This window comes from Ambystoma mexicanum, chromosome 13 (genome assembly GCF_040938575.1).
Source record: "Ambystoma mexicanum isolate Mex_15411 chromosome 13, UKY_AmexF1_1, whole genome shotgun sequence".
NCBI lineage: Eukaryota > Metazoa > Chordata > Amphibia > Caudata > Ambystomatidae > Ambystoma > Ambystoma mexicanum.
The window spans coordinates 718521408-718543253 of record NC_090938.1 but is presented as its reverse complement, the minus strand read 5'-3'; the positions used below and the strand labels follow the sequence as shown (position 1 = coordinate 718543253).

Below are 21846 nucleotides of genomic sequence, written 5' to 3'. Positions count from 1 at the left end.
TTTACTTCTGCGGGGGGACTTGTTAAGGGGGGCAATTACTTCTTTCGGGCACTGTCCTGTGATGTTTAAGAAGTGCGGGTTACTTTTGCCTCTTTTTAGTGTGGGTGGGGGTAGAGAAAAGAGGGAGGGGGCCTGGGCACTGTCCTCTGATTTGGGGGGAGGGGGTACTGTCCTATATCTGAAAGGAGGGGGCACTGGTCTTTTGAGCAAGGGTTTTGGCGGCTCTCACATTTATATTGTGAAACTATACAGAATGTACAGGAACATCGCCATGCGCCGTATGGGGGGAGGGGTGACTGAGCAGACTCTGCCGCAGAGAAATAGGACCCCCCACATGTCCTCGCAGCATTCTCAGTGTTTACAGGATCATTACTCAAGGGGATATATACATACAGGCCCCAGTATTTTAACTAGCTATATATAAATGCACAATAAATAAAACATATATATATTACATGGCCTGCGGTAGCGGCCATGTAGTTATGGTTAATTTGCTAAACCCATAGGAAGAGCACTTTTTGGGTGGCTTATAACTTTGCTCCCCCTAGACGAATCCTCACCAAACGTTGCGAAAAAAGTATCTGGCCCACTCTGAATTTGTTTGCGAAGTTTGGTGAGGTTTGGTCAAGGGGGGGCAAAGTTATAAAGGGGGTCCCAAAATTTCTTTTTTCTTTTTTTCCCATAGACATAATGGGAAAAAATGTCTGTCGCGCCTACAACCCAAACCGCTGGACGGATTTTCACCAAATTCACGGCAGGAGAGGCGGCTTGGTCCCGAAAGCGTGCTTTTGTTAATTTGTTGTAAATCCGTCCAGTAGTTTTTATTTAAACGACCAAAACGTAAGGCAAACAAATTAGTGATATCTATGTCTGCTCCCCGTCACACTTCCCTGTTCGCTCCGCAGACAGGACACCGATTGGATAATCGGTTTGCGTCGTGTCCACGGACACGCGTCGTGTTCTCTGATCGGCTAGCTTGAGGTGTGCCAAATTGTTTCAATGCACCCGCCATATATGATGCGCGGACATGCGCTGGAAGTGAGCATAAATCCAATTTTGGGGTGTGTGTTGGTGTGTATGAGTGCTTGTAGAGGGTGGGGGAGTAAGAGATGGGTCAAATGCTGTATTTGTTTAGGTGGGAGAAGGCCATGATGTGTTTGCGGTGTCCACGGTCAGCGCGGTTGTCAGCGGACATACTAAACATTGGGCGCACTACTGGCTATTTTAGTTTAGTAAATTATCTTTTAAAATGTTAATTGAAGTGTATAGTTTTGAGGTGGATGTATTATGTTTTTGGGTTGTGGTCATTTGGTAGGTGTTTGTTTCTGTGGGTGTGTTATGCTGCGGTGGTTGTGGCCAGGGCCTAGAGTCTTGGGTGCATGGCCTCAACCACCGCAGCATAACTCTACAATGCTACCAAACATTTTGATTGTGGTATGTGGGCTGCTTATGGAAAATAAATCCAACGGATTTGATGGGGTCACCAGTTTATTACTCAGTAGGTGATTACTAAGTACTGGGTGATTCTGTGGTGCTTGGAGATGGGAGAGTCTGAAATAAAGTAAGGGTTGCAAGGAAGGACCTGATGCTTGTGTTGCAGACTGAAGGGAAGGGGGAGATGTTGTATGTCTTGCTTTACAACACTGTACATAGTTGTAGATGATGTGATAGATATGACTGCACCTATGCATAGTTGAATGCTGTTGTGAAATCTAGAACGGAATGGGCAACCAGCTGGAATGAGAGAGCTGTGTAGATTGGAAGAACAGTTGTAGAGGCAGTGGTGTTGTTTCAGCTGGGAGTCTTTCACTGTGTGCATAAATAAAGATGCATGTACTCATCTTGGCTGCGTGTCATTTTATAACACACTAGAAAGCCTTTTTCCATAATTATACTGTTATTTCTCCCATCTTTTAACATGAAATGACACTTTGTTAGATAGGTGTGTGTGTTGTGTCTGATTACTATTATAATCATTCCTAAAGGAAGTTCAAATGATAGATAGTATGTAAAATATGCAGAATGTATGCAAAGGAAATTATATGTACATCCAATGCACTACAATGCATTAAATGCTATTATGATTAAAATGTGGATAAATAGGTGGCAGTGGTTACACAAATGACAGAATGAATGAAGAGAATAACAATTTGCACATTACAGTTAGTAATATGGGTAAACAGAAAGTTGGAGAGAAGACAGTTTTGCAAGTGACACTTGATGATAGCAGATGGGAGAAAAGACAGTAAGCCATTTTACAGGTTATACAGGGTAAGTGGAAGTTACCCTGTTTATATGTATTTAAACAAGAGCTGTACATGTACTGTGCAGAAAATATTCATAACTGTAGTTTGTGTTCATGTATGTGGATGTGCATGAATCTGCAAGCAGAGGTATTGGAGAGTTTTATAGTAGTTGTTGCTGTAGGTCCTTTGCAATCACAGCACAATTGTACTCAGAGTGATCAACAGTACATCTAAAGTGCTGAACTGTGATGATGGAGTTAGAAGTAGAGGTCTTGGATGTGATTGGTGGATGGTTGTGTGACTGCTTAATAGTAGCCAATGAGGGAATGGTGCAGAGAGTGAAGTGGAAAGGGTAGAAGGGCTGACCCAGTGTTAAGCGCTCCGCGGACAGCGTGGCTGTTCGCAGACAGGACATGCGACATCCGGGGCTTCTCTGCATATCTGGCATGGAAATAGGAGTAGGGGAATTAGCCAATCAGGTGCTGAGGGTATCATTCATAGGGAGAGAGGGTATTCATTTTTTTCATTGCTGTATGTTGTGAAGATGGCTGTGGTTGCTGAGATTGACAGAGTTAGAGTGTGGATAGTGGGAGATCATTATATTACTAATCTGCAGTGGTTTGCAAACATGTATGGCATCTCAGACAATGTTGGAATGCAGGGAGTTGAGGCTACCTGGTGTGATGTGCCAGGGAACATTTTGCAAGGTGTTTATACACTTTGTAGAAATATGGCTTATTTTAACACTCCTGATATTGTGGTGGTAAATTGTGGAGCAATGTATTTGGGCTATCTGAGTGCAACAAGTTTTCTGGGTGCACTGAAGCAGTTGCTAAAGGAACTGATGCACCAGTTTCCATCTAATAAGATATTTTTTTCACATATACCACCTAGGACTGCATGGATGCCTTGTCATGTATTTAATCCTCAACAAGACATAGCAAGATGTCTTGTTAATGAAGTAATATCTTGTTTTATGTATTCTGTAGGCATGTCATCATTTCAAAATGAGAACCTTTTGGAAAATGGTACAATTTTTTCTTGTAATGGAATGACTTTCACAGATTTTGGTCATGCAATATTTCTTGGTAATGTGCAGACCTCAATCAAGAAGTTGTTGTGAAGTCATGTAACAGATCAAATCGGCAAAAATCCTAAAAAGAAGCCTGAAAGAATCTGCAAAGAAAAAGGCTCTTTTCAGGGCCAACCTCAAAGGGGAAGTGGGGCACACTATTAAAATGTTCATTCCCCACCCTCAGATTTTTTGATTTGTCCGTGGACAGCGCGGTTGTCCACGGGCAGCGCATATTACATACAGGGATTTTGAGGTTGAGAGGGATGCCAATGAGACGTAGCACAAGAAGGGATTGGTCAATAAGGTTTACTGGGTGTGGTGTGTGAGCAGAGAGATTGTCAGAAAGTCTTTTTCCTGAGAAGAGAGGAGATAGCTATGGCTGTGTCTTTCAGAAAGCAGATTGTGTGGATGTTGGGAGATTTGTGGATAAATTGGTTGGAGGTGTATGCAGATCGCTGCGGAGTGGCTGTACATCTTGGATTCCCTCATGTGGAAGTGCACTGGCATGGAGTGCGTGGAATGAAGTGGCTGGATTTGGCACCTCTCTATGCTACTTTGGTGACACAGTGTCATCCAGTCATTATTATTATTCATTGTGGAGGGAACAGTTTAGCACATGTGTCTGTAATCTCTTTGCAATTTGCAATGAAAGAAGGACTTGGGAAAGTCATGGATATGTATCCAAACTCCAGAGTAATTTTTTCCCGTATTGCGCAGAGATAAATATGGCTGCGTTCTTCTTCATCTGGTCCACAAATGGAGAAATCAAGGCGCAATGTTAACAAGGCTGTCTGTGCCTTTTTGAAAGATGTTGGTATGTCCTCTTTTCACAATGAAAACATTATGTTTCATAGTACACGCATTTTTCGCAGAGATGGAGTACATCTTACTTATGCCGGCAATCAGATATGCAAAATATACAAAATGCATTGCAACCTTTTTTGGAATTAGAGCAATCCATTTTGCAGTAGGTGTTGTCCATTTGAAGTTTTCGAAACACAAAAAAACACCACAAAAAGGCTTTCAGAGCCTCCACTTCCTCCCAGAGAAAAGTGCAATGGTTGTGACAGGGCAGCACCGCACAGATTTTAGATGTCCGCGGACTTCTAAAAATGAACAGGGCCCTGGGCATTTCATTGACACTTCTCTTTTTGTACTGTGAAAGGTGGCTCTGAAAAGAGCCTTTTTTTGTTGGTATTTGTTGTATATTTGTTTTGGTTTTTTAAACACGACACACAAGGAAAGGATGGGAAAGGAGGGTAAGGAAGGGGCACCAACCACAGGGATAAGAAAGGGCAGGTGGAGGGAGGAAGATGTAGGGTGGGCCTTATTCAGGTAGGTAGCAATTCTTCTCATGCTCCTTGACCACAGTCTCGAAAGCACTTTGAAGGTTCTCCCCCCTGCAGAGTACTGCATCGCAGTACATGCACAATACTGTGACCTTCAAAAGGTAAGGATCAACAGCATCATGTTTGGCCTGCGAGGCAGATGGAGGGATGCACTGCCCAACAGGAGTGTCTCTTGTGGTGGCAGGAGCGGAAACGGAGGATGGTGTAGGGGAACTCAACCTACTAAGTTTATCGCAAGGTACAACCTTACGAATAGCCCCACCGTGGAACGATTTTAGGTGTCGCTTCATTGAGGTAGTACAATAGCTGTACTCCCGAACTCCCTAACTTTCCCACAACTTGAAACCAACAACCAACTTTGATCCCGAGGAGGGCCCGGGTACCTATGGATGCTAGGGCGTTGCGCCCATTGCTCCCTGCCCTCTGTGGACTCGGGTTAAACTTTGCAGGGAGTCCTAAACCCCGCATCTTCCTCAGACCTACTGTGTGTCCGTACCTGATCCCAGCCGGGCCGCTGGGATTTGCTATTTCCGAGTTTCTTCATTTAGTGCCTCTCCAGGTTCTATGGTTGCCCCCTGTCGTCGTCTTGCATGGGTGTTTCCTCTACTCCCCTGTTGCCGGCTTGGAGTTTCCCCTTCCATTTAGTTTCTTTTTCTGCCGAGCCACTTCCCAACCTCTCAGCCTTTTTTGCTGTTCCCCCTTTGCTTTGGTGCCCCTGTTTCCTTCCTCCTCTGCCTGTAAGTCCATTATATGGAGCCCTTCTTCACAGGTAGTCACTCTCCTTTGCTTTCCTTCCCACTCTAATAGCAGACTGAATGGGAATGTCCATTTGTACCTTATTTCTTTTGCGACCAGTTCTCTTATCAGTGGTGCCATTTCTCTCCTCTTTAGAAGCGTCGCTGATGCAAGGTCCTGGTAAAGCTGTATGTCTGCCCCATTCATCCTTATATGGTCTACCTGCCTCGCTCTCCTCAGGATGAGTTCTTTCTGTGGGTACGAGGAAAGGGCTGCCAGCACATCTCTAGGTCTTTCCCCAGGGGCGCCTGTTCTTTTTGGGCCCACTCTATGTACTCGGTCAATCCCTATGTTGTCCGCTTCTTGTGCTTCAATAATGTCTCTGAACACTTCCTGTATCGCATTCTTGAGATCCTTATCCAACACGGTCTCGGGCATATTTTTAATGCGGATGGTAGATCTGCGGGACCTGTTTTCTAGGTCCTCACATTGGATTTCTAGGTTGTGAGTTAATCGAACTAAGTGCTCTTGGGTTTCGCTGTTCTGTAATGCTTCTTCTTCTACGTTTTGCACAATTTTCTCTAGGGTGTCAGTCCTTTCTTCCAGCTTGGCTACATCTAGTTCCAGGTCCTGCACTACCTATTTCATGTTGTTCCTCATTGTGGCGAATTGGTCTTGTACCGTCGACATGAATTTGTCTTGTAGCTCCACGAACCAGGCGTGCATGTCGTCCCTTGAGGGGGGTAGGTTGCATGTGTTGGGGGGAATGGAGTTAGTTGAGGGGTCTTCCTGTGTCCTTCCCCTGGTGGATATAGGGGTATCAGACGCCCACATTTGAAGTATGTTCGAGTCTTGATTAGCCGATTACAGGGTCGGTTGGGTCGCGCCCCCTTTCCCCTTCGCCTTGGACATTGGCTATGTTGTGCCTTCGGGTTAGAGCCTCTGCGGGCCGGTTCTTGATTTGGTGGGGGGAGCCTGCTTGTTGATGAGCCTTCTGGTTTAATGTCTTCTTACCACTGGGGAGCTTGTTTCCCCTCCAGCCTCCTGGGGACCCCTTGCTTGATAGACCCCACTGCTGGTATTGGATCTGGGGGAAGATTCTTTGTCAGTCTCTCTCCTTTTTATCCGCCTTGCCCCTCCTCTACTTGATAATTTGTTGACTGGAAAGGGGGGGGAGTTTCCCCTTAGGTGTTTTATGGCCTATTTGGCCTAATGTGGGTGCGCAGCGAGGTGGGGGGGTGTCTCCTGCCCTGTGTAATTCCTCCAGCGTCTACCGTACTGGGGGGGGGGCGCCTCTCACCTGCATCCCTGCCCGGGCCTGTCCCGGAGTCTCTCAGGTTCTCTCGGGTTCCCGGGGTGATGCACCGCCTTCTCCGCCCGTGCACTCTACAGTGCTTCTGGGCCCGTCCGCTGCTCCGGAGTTCACAGCGGTGTCTCCTTTTCCCCTGAGTGCATGTAGCTCCTTCTCGCGGTATGCACCGCGTTGCTTGGGTCCCCGCCTCGGATTCCTCTGCGCCTGCGGAAGACCTGCTCCCCGGTGTGATCCGCGCTTTGCCCGGTGGGGGAGCGGCGGATTGCGCAATGTACGCGAGCGGCCTCCTGTGCCTTCCCGCCAGGCACTTTCTCTGCCGCTGGATCCCCACCTCCAGGTAGGTGTATGCCGCTTAGCAGATATGCCCAGCCTTGTCCTTCTCTCTAGCCGCGTGGGACGAACTGCAATCCTCGGAGGGGGAGGGGTGTCACTCGAACACGGCACTGCCTTAACCCGTTCTCTCCCCGGTGGCGATTCCCCTTTTCCGCTACGACTGTGGGTCCTGGGGAGGATCGGCTGCTGTTTGCAGTGCGTTTATCCTCGGATTTGATGCTTATTGCAGTGCTTCTGTGCGGCCCGGCAGGAGGGAGACTTATACACGTCCCCCTGCGCCGGCAGCCATCTTGGAATGACCCCAGTGGCAAATTTAGGAAGGTGTATTTTTACATTGATTTGTAGGTCTTAACATTTTTTTAAAAACTGTTTGATGGTTTTCTTGGTGTTCTCTCTGTGACATCTTTTCAAACCACATGGTCTTCAGCTCTATATTTGTTTTAATTCATCCCGTTAAGCAGCTGCGCTTACTACATAAACATTAATGTTTGCAATGACCTGTTCCTTTATATGTTTGGATTGTACTTATGGCAACTATCAAATCATTATTTTATTTTCTGAGATAAGTTTACTAACTACTTGCACTTACCTCTGACCATCTGCCAATCTCTAGACATTTGCACAAAACTTGCATAATATTTCTCTATGCTACTTTTACCACCATATCCTACTTTCATCACTTACTCCTTATGATATGATATGGAATTTACTCCTTATATTTTCTCCAGATTATCACAATAACAGTGCGCGAAATATATTCAGTGAAGAAAATGTTGTTAAAGTGACGTTATGGTTTAGTTGCTCCAATAAAAACTTTTGAAATTCAGAAAAACAACGTTAAAGGGACGTTATGGTTGCAGCGTTAAATTGAAAAACCAATGAAATTCAACAGTTATGGTAAGCCATGTAACACCCAGGGCATCAAAGATGACACCACAAATAGCATCATCGATAACATCACTGATGACATCACATTTCCTGGAAAGTTCTTTTTGTTTAGTGACAGTAAGCAGTTTAAGCATTACCCAGAGGTACTGCATTGAAAACATGACAATAATACTTAGAAGGTGCTATTATATGTAACCCTTCACCTTGCAGCATGTTCCTAAGCTAATTTCCTTGGGGTTTGGCCTTAGCACATGGTGCCCACACATGGAACAGTGAGCAGGACCCAGACAGATAATCCAGTTTGTATCCTTTATATGTGTGATGACTGACTCTAATCGTAGATTCATTCGCTGGCTGTAGTATTTGCTTCCCACTTACTAGATGTTACCCGTCTGTGCGCATCCACCCACATGTCTAGTAATTCTTGTATTCTTAGCCCTCAGCTCCAAGTTTAATGTTATTCAAGGTCCTGATAGGCCTGGGCTTCTAATCCACCAGATCTAGATCTACTCTACTCGTACAGTCCATGCTGGAGCCATTGCCTGTATTCATGGATTTTTAGATTGCTCTATTAACCACATTTTGTGATCCATGGACTAGTCATGAGATGCCGACCGATCACCCTTCATATATTGGTAGCAATACCCTAAACTCAGCCCTTTGGAAGGAATTTCTGTGAAGATTGTTACAAATGAGTGATGTCATTGATGATGCCTTTGTGATGTCATCTTTGTCCTGGGTGTTAGTCTGAGCAGTGCACTGTGGGAGCACGAGTTATGGTTGCTCAGGTTACCATAGAACATCTTAAATGCAGGTATTTCTTTAAGTCCTATTATTGCGCTATATCAATCTTCGAATTAATATAATTTTGAATTGTATCCAGTGTAAAACTTTGCAGCATATCCAATTACCAAGGCCTGCTTCCAAACATAGACTATAACATAAAGGGAATTCAGGACTAATCCGTGGAAATTAAAGATGTACATTTTTTTTTATATTATTGTAAGTTATATGTACTTGTAGCATCGACAAAAGTAACATCATTCAAATGAAAATGACACGTACCTTCTCCATGCATAGATATAACTTCCTTGGTTTCACTACTTACATAATTTGTTGTAAATTAATAGCTCATTAGTGTTCATAGCAATCTGTCACTTAATGATACCACACATTAATCTCCGCCTACAAGTATTTCACCACATATGACATGAAAGTCAACTATTCTAAGGTGAGCTTCTTCAGGGCTATTTCCTTATTTACAGGATCAGTCGAATAATAGAAGAAAATATTGATACACATTTTGTATAGAAATAAAACTGCATAGACCGGGTTGGGTGAAAAAAGAATACAGGAAGGCATTAGCGTAATTATGTGTTTTAAGTATGTAAAATCTCCAATAGTTCTCCAAATAATACACAATGTATATTTACTTTTGATAATTGTTGTCGTAATCCCAAAATAATGTTGAAGTAAAGGTCCTACCTGCACTGCATGATACATCTAATGTTTGTCTACAGTCTACACATATCTCCCAAATTTGTGTGACCTGCAATGAATTCAGTCAGTCACTCAAAGCTTTATTTTGGTAAAAGAACCATAAAAGCAACACGATAAAAATACATTAGAATATTGACAAACAACTTAATATAAAAAAAACAGGACCTTTGAATTAAAAACAATCGATGAATCCACGTTGTCCCATTTAGTACAATTCATATTCATGTAAAACCTAAATACATTAGAGAAAAGAGAAAGGCAATCAAAAGTCTGCTACAATGAGAGCTCTGCTCACAACCTTGATGGATGAGCCTCAGTTTAATTTGTTCCCCCTTTTTTCTCTCTACTCCCAACCCTAAGGGATACACCCATCAACCTGGCCCTTTATCCATGGCTATTAACCATTACACTTTAACGTTCTTGCTCTTTGCAGCCAAGCTCTGTGTTTATAACGAGCTGTAGCAAATACAACAAAGGGGCTTTTGTGGCTGACTTAAATACACTAATGCCTCTCTATTGGCGAACCCTACCGGAAATGAATACAGGTTTCAAGTATCTTCGCCTAAGAATTAGAGTTTTTTGACAAATTAGCATGAAATGTAATACATTTTCAATAATGCTCTCGCACATCGGACACATAGCTGACCCTTGGTCCTTCCATAGATGTGTAACACTTGCAACCGGTAAAATCCCTAGTCTAAACCGACAGTATAAGGGTCTTTCGTAAGCCGGGGAGATGACCTCAAAGTATGGGTGAACACCTTCAGACAATCTATGGCCAATATATTCAGGACCTGGGTTCAATTTTGACACATCCCTTGTTAGTTCCGTTAGTAACAAGTAACTTACAGTAGTCATAACATTCTTTTTTCCTACTGTTAAACAGCTCATTGGGTCATCCCACAAGTTTCTTAGATCAAGATCGATTAGACAGTTTTTAACATAGTTAGGCCACTTGGAGTTTTTTCCTCCATCCAAGCTCAACAAGTGCCTCGGAGCGTCACGGTATGGTTCTAAGCCTTCCTGGCTCCACAATCTCAGCCAGTATCTGACAGGGCTGTATTTCACCAGTGCACCTACAGCAAGAATGCCAAGTTCAAGGTAGATTACAGATGAAGGAGCGCTTTGTGGTAGCAATAACAACTTCCTAAAACACTTGCGTTTACAAGAATATAGTTTTGCTAATTCAGTGAACCCCCAGACATCTGAGCCATAAAAGGCAGTGCAAGCTGACGGTTTTTGAAGTAAGTCATGTGCAGGTGAAATAGCTCCACTGCCGTCTCTTACCATTTTTCCATATTAATAATAGACTTTTCTGTCTGAGCGGCCCAGCTCCCGGACTCATGATACCTAATTCCAAGATAGTCAAAATGTTTAACACGTTCAAGTAGGGTATTGTTTACTCTAAACAACAGTGTCTTTTCTTTGGACAGGTGATGTTTAATTCTAGGTGAAAATCTCTACATTTAAGTGTAAAAATGTAAAGAGCCTTCTCAAGACCTAAAGGAGTTGTTGATACAATCACTGCGTCATCAGCATAAAAAAGTGCCGGTTACTTGACTGACCCCCTTCTTGGGCAGACCTGGCACTCCATCAATAAGACATCAATGATTTCTTGAACTTCGATGTTAAAGAGAAGGGCTGCCAGGACACAGCACTGTCTCACACCCCTCCGCACATCGAATGCTCTAATTTTTTCGCCCCCTAGGCCAAAGCGTACCCTGGCTTGGTTATGGGAATATAATAAAGATATAATCGAAATTAACTCGTGGTGCGTTACGTCCTGAGAGGATTCGCCATAGAGTAGCTCTCGAGACTGAATCAAAGGCTGTTTTTAGGTCTTAGAAAGCAACATACAGCTTCATCTTGAATATAACTGTATGTTTCTGAATCAAGAGAGAGAGTAAAAAGCATTGGCCACCGTGCCCCTGTTTTGTCTAAATCCCGCCTGATGAGTGCTTACTACATTATTGCTGTCTGCTCAAACTTGTAAATGGCCAAGGACGGCTTTTGCAAACATGTTACCTGCCCCGTCCAAAAGTGAGATAGGGTGGTAATTGCATGGCAGGTCCCTTCCTCCATTTCCGTATAGTGGAATAATCGCTGCTTGATGCCATGAGGAGGGGATCAAACCTGTTTTGAGAATAGTGTTAAAAACTTTACAAAGAACCAAGACCCATACAACTTCCTCGTCCTTATATAAATCGATAGGAACTAGATCAGGACTTGTGGCCTTGCTACTTTTCATTGATCTTAAAGCTACTCCTACCTCCGTTGCACTGAGACATAAATGCTTCACTCTTTCGCAATTTCCCAAAACTCCATTATTCCAATCCATTTTCTCATGTAATTTATACATTTCAGAGAAATGGGGTCTCCATTCTTCTGCCAAAATACAACATTGCAGGCCTTGGTCCCGTTCAGCTCTTTGTCCGTCATCATTTCCCCAAAAAGATTATTCTCCCCCTGTTCGAGGTCATTGTGCAGAAAAGCCATTTTTCACAGACAAACGCCCTCTGGTTATCTTCTTATATCCAGCTCTCAAGCAGCGCAGTTTAACCTTATCCACCCCAGTGCTAAACTTAACACAAGCTATAATCTTCCCCTTGGCCACGGTACAACCCCTGTCATACCAGCTGGATATTACTATAGCTCTCCTTCCAACCTGAGCCACAGGTGCAGTGACATATGGGATAAGGTTAGACATGATGTTTTCAAAATTATATCGCACTTGAGAATTTGAGCCACCATCTCTACATGCAATAGATACATTACCCATAATAGAGCGATATATAGCTATAGCAGGTTTCAAATTGCATTCAATTACCCCTGGGCATTGCATCTGTTTTCACCCATGACCGTTCACCATAAGGCGTTGGGATACTATTTTGGATTGTTTGGGCTTCAATTCTGTATTGTAGCAAATAGATACAGTCCGGGGATGATGGTCTCTCTCAGCCCTTTCAGCTATCTCAAAGACAACAACATGATCCCATTTGTCACCCAGAACAAATATATAATCTTTTTTTAACATTTTTTTTTTTTTATTGAATTAGCAGAATTAATCAACTTTTCAATTAAAAATATCATGGAAAAATCAAGAACAGTATTAATAAAACAAACCATTTGACATCAATATAACCTAAGATACGATGGTTACAAATGTTGCAATAAAACAATTATAAGAAACGAAAATTCCTATTTACAATCAATGTAACATGATGGCACTTCTTACATTAATCATTGGTAAAAACCAGACTTCATTCCCGTTTTTGGTATATCAAGTTCTCTTATGGCTGTCAGCGGCCAGTACATGAATTGATTTGTGTGATTCGACACAATTGCATTGAATTTGCTCTTGCAACAATAGATATATTACTCATAAATGAATAAAATTGCCAATTCCAATAGATATGGTTCATAGTGACAATCACATCTCGACAGTGTTTCGAACCAACATTGTTACATTCCTAATTTATTGTCCAACTCTTTGATTCTACCTTCATTTTGATAACAAAGTTAGCAATAACTTCAGCAATGTCAAGTCAGTATACACTTGTAATTAATCGTTCAGTGCTAATGCTGAAAGAAAATTTACCGTTGCTATTCTGATACTAATGGAGCGTGTGAACAAGAGTAACTGCCACCTTGTGTCAGAATTCATAGAACCAAGATATTTATAATGTTTGCTGAACATTTTTTGTCTTTCTGCTACTAAGGCTGAACAGTATAGTACAAGGTGTTCTGGTGTTTCCTTGCATCCTGATTCTTTGCAGAAACAACAGATGTTTTTACTAGTTTATAGTAATTTTTGTTCAGCTAAAAGATCACAAATGGTCCAAAGGTTCAATCTAAAGCGAAGAATGGAGGATCTGATAATAGGAGACAGAGATTTCCATAGATATGATTCCATCACCCACAATATTTTCTTCCCGAAAGGATTTTTTGCAAAATGTTTGTAAATTAAACAGAGCCTCCTCGTCTCTATCCAATCCGCTTGATATATTTTTAACTTAGCACGATCTGGATTAGAGACAAGGACTTCTATGGTAACATCGGCATTTTCCAGAATTCGATAGATGCTCATAGTCCAGGCTTTGGTAAATTTATGATTAGAGGAAAACACATAATCAGATAGCGTTCTAAGTAGTGTGCCTGAGTTTGAATATATAAGACATTTTCTACAAAGCACAAATGTTGCCAGTAATACAATGCATTCAACGATACAAGACTTAATTCATAGCGTAACCAGGTGTCATGCCTGCTAGTCCTACTCGTCCCCGAGTCCAGCATGATACATCTATACTCGGTGGCGACTTTGGGGAAGAATTCCTGGTAAACGTCTTCACTTCCGCTAAATCATGGCGGATTTAACACGCTGCACACATTATCGTTCCACTCGACAAGTATGCTTGAGTATCACATGACTGGACGTCACAGCGCTACTCACGCATGTTACGTCACAGCGTCACTCACGCATGGTACGTCAGCTGATACCTATTTAAACAGAAGTCTCCCGCTATTCGGCGCTTCTGATCGTTGTTATTTGATCCCCGTTCTGGAGCCTGTTTCTGCTTTGCTTCTAGCAGTTTCAACCTGTCTACCCTCTACTAGCCGGATCAGCTCTGCTAATTTTGGTGGTTCTTACTGCCTTCCTGTCTGCCAGCAGATCTGCACCATTTGTTCTTCTGGGCTTTTGCTCATTCCAAGGTCCCAGCCAGTCTCACTCATTTTGGACATTGATGTTCTAGGTTTTCCTCCTCATCCAAATCTGCAATTCATTTCTACTTCCAGAACAGTGCACTGAACTTTATGGACGCTATCCGGTGTGCACCGACTCGTCCCTAGTGCGGCCCTCGTTCCGTTCGGGTTAGTCTCCTTACTAACCTTTCCTTTCCCTGTCGTTGTTTTGTTAATTTGGACCTTTTACCTGGAACATACCTGGAACTCCTTTTCTTCCTCCTGTCCACACAAACACAGGTTAGTGAATATCCTTAGCTACACATACATTTCTTTAGTTCAATTGAATAGTGACTAAAACTTATCATTCTTATTCTACAGACTGGTATCCATCAATACGGACCTTTCCACTAATTACTCTCTCAGGCTGTGTTTTTTGCTACAGTCTGAGAGTGACATTGGTTGGAAGGTTTTCAATCATCAAACCCTTTTAGAAGATACTTTGAATAGAGAAAGGAAGAAATCCCAGGAATTCACCTTGTATCCTTTACATCAGTATCCTTTTATTTGGTGTCATTCAAATTCTATTACAGTCTGTAAATCGAATCCTTAACAGAATCAGAAGCCTTTAAATAAAAGAAAATGGAAAGTACCGATCCCTTACAAGTCCTCACGCAACTCATAGCTGATTTAAGACATGAGTTGATATCCGCTCAGGATACTCTCCGTCATCGCATGGACGTTATGCAGGACGCCATACGATCCGCACCACAGGGAGCGACAGGCGGTGAACCAGTGGCTTCCGGTTCGGGCTTTCCACCTCCCTCCAGGGAAGTACAGGTCTTGATGCCTACACAGTTTCCTTTGGCTCCACCTGAAAGGTTCATGGGAGATCCTAAATGTTATCGTACCTTTATTAATCAATGTCGTCTGCATTTTCTTTGTAGACCCAGCTCTTTTCCGGATTTAACTACTAAAGCAGCTTTTGTATTGTCTCATTTAGGTGGCTCTGCTGCAGCCTGGGCAAATCCGTTATTAGAGTCAAATAGTCCTCTACTATATGACTGACTGTGATGCACTACTATCTGCCATGAGTAAAGTATTTGATATGCGCTATGCTCATCAGGCGACTGATTTGGAACTTCTGAATTTACAACAAGGTAGTCAGACACTCTTGTCCTATCTTGCCCGTTTCAATCAATTAACAGCAGAGACCCAATGGCCTGAAGATAAGAAAACGGCAGTGTTTTATAAAGGTCTATCAGAAGAACTAAAAGACGCTTTGTCAACAGTTCCTGTGGTTCCTGCAGGCTATTCAGAGTTTTTGGATTTAGTCCTCCAGATCGATGCACGACGATCTGCAAGAAAAGGGGAGAAAAAATCATTTACGTCAATTCCTGGTCAATCTGGTGTGTCTCAAAACATTTCCAGTGAACCTGAACCCATGCAGATTGGCGTTATACGTGGACGTTTGTCATCCACGGAACGCGAAAACCGCCGTAAGAACAACTTATGTATGTATTGCGGTTCGGCCGAGCATCTATTGGCCTCTTGCCCTAAAAAACCATTCAAGAAATCAGGAAACGCCAGAGCTCGGCAATAGTAGGGGTTCCTTTGCCGAGTACCAAACAGGACCCCGCTTTAACCGTAGCTTCCTCCATTGAGGTAGCAGTTTCTTTGGAATTCAACGGAAGCATTATCAACTCTAAAGCAATGTTAGACTCAGGTGCTTCAAACAAGTATATTGACAACACGTTCGCCACACAATCAGGCATTCCCATTGTTACAAAAAAGGTACCTGAAGCTGTTAATACAGTTGACGGTTCAGCGTTGTCTTCTGGGTTGGTCACGGAAGAAACAATTCCTATTAAAGTAACTCTGCCTGATGGTCACACTGAATACTTGGTCTTCGATGTGATAGCTGCTCCTCAGTTTCCATTGATTTTGGGTTTATCCTGGCTCAGATTACATAATCCTCATGTGGACTGGGTAACCGGTCACATTCAGTATCCATCGGCCTATTGCAATAAGAATTGTTTTTTGGAGTCGAATGTGATGTCCACTCCTGTGTTGGCTTTTCTTGACAATTCTCCCAGTATTGGAGCACTCCGACCTACCACAGTCCTAGTGCCTTCTGAATACAAGGCATATTCTGATGTTTTTGATAAGGGTAAAGCTGAGGTATTACCACCGCATCGACAATACGACTGTCCCATTGATTTAGTGGAGGGAGCCAAGATACCAACTGGACGTGTTTATTCACTCACTCCAAAGGAAGATGCAGTCCTGAAAGAATACATTGACAATGCTCTCGCCAATGGATTTATCCGCCCTTCTCAATCTCCGGCGGCCTCCCCTTTGTTCTTTGTTCCAAAGAAGGAGGGGGACCTCAGGCCTTGCATTGATTACAGGGCCCTCAATGCCATAACCATTAAAAACCAGTACCCTTTGCCTCTAATCAACGTCCTTCTGGACCAATTGGGTGCTTCCGTTATCTTTACCAAGCTGGATTTGCGGGGGGCATACAATCTCGTGCGTATTCGACAAGGCGATGAATGGAAGACCGCCTTTAAGACTCGGTACGGTCTTTTCGAATACCTCGTTATGCCGTTTGGTCTATGCAACGCCCCCGCAACATTTCAATATTTTATGAATGACATTTTCAGTGATTATATCGATCAGTTTGTAGTTATTTATCTTGACGACATACTGATATATTCAACCTCTATCCAGGATCACATTTCACATGTCATCAAGGTTCTTAAAAGACTGAGAGAAAATCATCTATTTGTAAAAACTGAAAAATGCATTTTTCACACTTCTGAGGTTGAGTTCCTGGGTTACGATATCACCAGCCAGGGAGTCAGAATGAGCAAATCCAAAGTCAAGGCTATTTTGGACTGGCCTGTACCCGCCTCTGTCAAATCCTTACAGTCATTTCTGGGTTTCGCGAATTTTTATAGGCGGTTTATACATGATTTTTCCAAAACTGTAGCACCTCTCACTGCTCTAACTAGTTCCAAGGTGGAGTTTCGTTGGACCAAAGAGGCTCAAAAGGCTTTTGACATGCTAAAAGAATCCTTCACCACTGCACCGGTTTTACTACATCCAGATCCCGACTTGCCTTTTATAGTAGAAGCAGATGCCTCCAACTTGGCCATTGGTGCTATTCTTTCTCAAGTTTGTGAATCCACTGGAGCAGAACATCCGGTAGCTTTCTTCTCCCGTAAATTGGCTCCTTATGAACGAAACTATACAGTCACGGAGAAAGAACTTTTGGCCATCAAAGATGCTTTCCTGACATGGCGGCATCATCTCCTCGGGGCTAAATATCCGGTTTGTGTTTATTCAGATCACAGGAACCTTCAAGCCATTAAAACAATGAAGTGTTTGACTGCACGGCAGGCCCGATGGCATTCATTCTTTGCCCAATTCGATTTTCGGATCTCATATCGTCCTGCCAGAGAACACACTAAAGCCGATGCTTTATCCCAACTCCATACGGTTGTAACCACAGAGTCAAGCAAACCAACTTTATTGGCTGATAAAGTGATATGTAGTTGCTTCGTTCAACCCTCTCTGAAACAAGAAATTATAGATTGGGTATCTCAGAATCCTCAAGAGGTACAACGTCTGAATCTAGATATTCGGGGCGGACTCCCATACTATAATGGTCTTTTGTATCTACCTTCAGAAAAGACCCGGGCCAAGGCATTAAACTGGGGTCATGATTCTTTGATCGCTGCCCATCCTGGTCAGAAGAAAACACTGGAATTAATCCGGAGGTGGGCTTGGTGGCCGGACATGTCCAAAAATGTCATTGATTATGTCAATTCATGCTCAATTTGTATCCAAAGTAAGGGATCGCTCCAGAAACCGATGGGGCTCTTACATCCTTTACCAGTACCCCATAAACCCTGGTTCATGATATCCATGGATTTCGTGGTAGAATTGCCTCCTATCCAAGGGTTTGACACGATATGGGTCGTGGTGGACTATTTCACGAAAATGGCCTTGTTTTTGCCTTGTCAGGGTATACCTTCTGCGGCCTTTCTAGCAGATCTATTTTTGAAACATGTGTTCCGGTTTTTTGGTTTACCCTCTGTGGTTATCACCGATAGAGGATCACAGTTTGCGTCTCGCTTCTGGAAAGCATTATCAACAGCTCTCCTAATGGATGAGCGCATGTCTAGTTCCTACCACCCTCAGACAGACGGTCAGACTGAACGGGTTAATGGTACTATGGAACAGTTCTTACGGTGTTTGACCTTACAGTACCAATCTTCATGGCTGGAAGTCCTGCCCGCAGCCGAATTTGCCTACAATAATTCGGTACATTCCTCAACAGGGTCTTCTCCATTCTACGCCTTATACGGTCAGCATCCCAGGTCCATTCCTGCGGACATAGAGTCTTTCGGCCTTGTTCCTAAGGCTGACGATAAATTGAAGGAGTTGTCGTCTTTGCATTCTTCCATTAAAAAGAATCTGGAGAAGGCACAGGCTCGTTCCAAATTATATGCAGACCAAAACAGGCGTCCATCTCCACTGTACAGAGTGGGCATGTTGGTGTGGTTATCCACCAAGAACCTGAGGATGCCGGGAAAAAGAAAGCTTTTGCCACGTTTTGTTGGGCCTTATGAAATCCTCAAAGTATTGAATCCGGTGGCAATCCGTTTGAAATTACCCTCACATTGGAGAGTACACCCTGTGTTTCATGTGTCCTTAGTGAAACCTTTCGTGGCCGGAACTCGGTTACCTGTTCGGCCTGTTGCTCTTTCTGTAAAAGGTTCTGAGGAGTACGAAGTACAGGCTATATTGGATATGAAGATGCGTGCGGGGGTTCCACATTACCTCATTGATTGGAAGGGCTACGGCCCGGAGGACCGTTCTTGGGAACCTCTCGGTAATATCCATGCACCCGCTCTTCTACGCCTGTTCCACGCTTCCAGGGGGGTGGCGTGCCCTTTAGAGGATGGCACTGTCATGCCTGCTAGTCCTACTCGTCCCCGAGTCCAGCATGATACATCTACAGCTCAGAGATCTGCCAGACCATTCTATACTCAGTGGCGACTTTGGGGAAGAATTCCTGGTAAACGTCTTCACTTCCGCTAAATCATGGTGGATTTAACACGCTGCACACATTATCGTTCCACTCGACAAGTATGCTTGAGTATCACATGACTGGACGTCACAGCGCTACTCACGCATGTTACGTCACAGCGTCACTCACGCATGGTACGTCAGCTGATACCTATTTAAACAGAAGTCTCCCGCTATTCGGCGCTTCTGATCGTTGTTATTTGATCCCCGTTCTGGAGCCTGTTTCTGCTTTGCTTCTAGCAGTTTCAACCTGCCTACCCTCTACTAGCCGGATCAGCTCTGCTAATTTTGGTGGTTCTTACTGCCTTCCTGTCTGCCAGCGGATCTGCACCATTTGTTCTTCTGGGCTTTTGCTCATTCCAAGGTCCCAGCCAGTCTCACTCATTTTGGACATTGATGTTCTAGGTTTTCCTCCTCATCCAAATCTGCAATTCATTTCTACTTCCAGAACAGTGCACTGAACTTAATGGACGCTATCTGGTGTGCACCGACTCGTCCCTAGTGCGGCCCTCGTTACGTTCGGGTTAGTCTCCTTACTAACCTTTCCTTTCCCTGTCGTTGTTTTGTTAATTTGGACCTTTTACCTGGAACATACCTGGAACTCCTTTTCTTTCTCCTGTCCACACAAACACAGGTTAGTGAATATCCTTAGCTACACATACATTTCTTTAGTTCAATTGAATAGTGACTAAAACTTATCATTCTTATTCTACAGACTGGTATCCATCAATACGGACCTTTCCACTAATTACTCTCTCAGGCTGTGTTTTTTGCTACAGTCTGAGAGTGACATTGGTTGGAAGGTTTTCAATCATCAAACCCTTTTAGAAGATACTTTGAATAGAGAAAGGAAGAAATCCCAGGAATTCACCTTGTATCCTTTACATCAGTATCCTTTTATTTGGTGTCATTCAAATTCTATTACAGTCTGTAAATCGAATCCTTAACACCAGGCTACCCGGGACACACTGTGGGAGTTGCAAGACTTGTCTCCAGAATTTGCCCTCAAGTTTATCAGAAAAATATTTGGGCAAAAGACTTCTTGAATCCATGCCGTACAATAGGACCGATGTAACTTTCTGTGTATAATACGTCATGGCTGGACTTAAGGAAAACTTGCCATATTTATGCATAATGATTTTTGTCTGTGACACAGCTGATGTTAATTTACGCTCCAAATGCAAAAGATGGCCACTATTTTGCATTTCTTGATCTATAATCATTCCCAAATATGTATAATGAGGTACTATGTCTAGACGAGTGTTGTTTATCGTCCACGACATTTTACCTTGAATAGATTTCTTTGGGATACATGCCAATACCTGGGTCTTTTGAAGATTAATCACCAATTGATTTTTCTCTAAAAAATGTGCCAGGGCGTTCAATAATCTCTGAAGGCCTGTCAGCGTTTTCGAGATAAGAACTAAGTCATAAGCATAGAACAATGCTTTGATCGATACTCCCTTTAATTTAGGGGAATCTGAGATGATATTTTCAAATGCTTCCCTGACATCATGTATGAAGAAGTTGAAGAGGGCTGAAGCAAGGATACATCCCTGCTTCAGCCCTCTCGCTGTATGAATTGATGATGAGAGTAAGCCCTCCGCGGACATTCTGATTTGCACTGAGGTATTAGAATGGAAAGCATAAATTATATCACATAAGAAGGACTCGGGAAACGCAATCAAAAGCCGAATGGAGATCAACAAATATGTGATAGATCGGTTGCTTCGTCAATTGGGCTTGTACCTTGATCGCATTAAGGCATAAAAGATTGATTCCAGTCCCCATTCCAGCTACAAAACCAGTTTGATTAGGATTACGTAGGTTGAACGCCCCCGTCCATGTATTAAAGTCTTGTAGTACTAAACAAGCAAAGACCTTACCGGGGCATCCAATAAAGCTATGGGTCTATAGTTGGTTGGGGATGAACGGTTGCCTTTCTTAAAAATCAGGACATTCACTGATTTGCACCACGAAGTTGGAATTGTGCATTTCGTGACTATGTCTCGATAGAGGTTATACAAGATGATAGCCCAATTGCGAGGGTCTGCCTTGAACATGGCATTCTAAGCCCATCCGGGCCTATTGCCCTTGAACCACGGGATACCTACCTGTAGTTGGTAGTCGATCAGGGGGATTATAGAGTGGTTGAGAATTTACCATTATTTCATCCCGCCACTGCATTGTAAATTTCTGTGACGTTGCTCCCTGCTGTCCTCCTAATATGGTCATATTACCAATGGCATCAGATTTCTGCAAGTTCAGGGTTTGAGCTTTGAGACGTTCAGCCAAATAAGCACAAACTGCCTTTTTGATCTCCGTACTTCTTTCCTCAAGAGTAGGATCATGATTGATCCGTGATTTGGTTGTTTCTAATGTGGTTCGACTAGGTACATGTGGCTGCACTATTTTTGTCAAAGGCATTGGGAGATCTTGTTCTATGAGTGCAATAAGGTAATTTAAAGGTTCATGCGTTAGCAAATGTTCTCCACTTTGTTCCTCATGAGTAATTAAGGGAGTGTCATTTTTATCTGTCATTTCATTACCTAATAACCTCGCTTTTATGGCCTCTGTGGGGCTCTTTAAAGCTCTACAGATGGCCCGAATGAATGGTTTAGTACTCTT

The 21846-nt window shown here is 43.2% G+C and overlaps 1 protein-coding gene across 3 annotated transcripts in view; it reads left to right on the top strand.

The window, feature by feature from the left end:
* Window positions 1-21846, top strand: part of LOC138521793 (E3 ubiquitin-protein ligase TRIM39-like) — a 241519-nt gene that overhangs the window by 195992 nt on the left and 23681 nt on the right. The window lies entirely within an intron of this gene.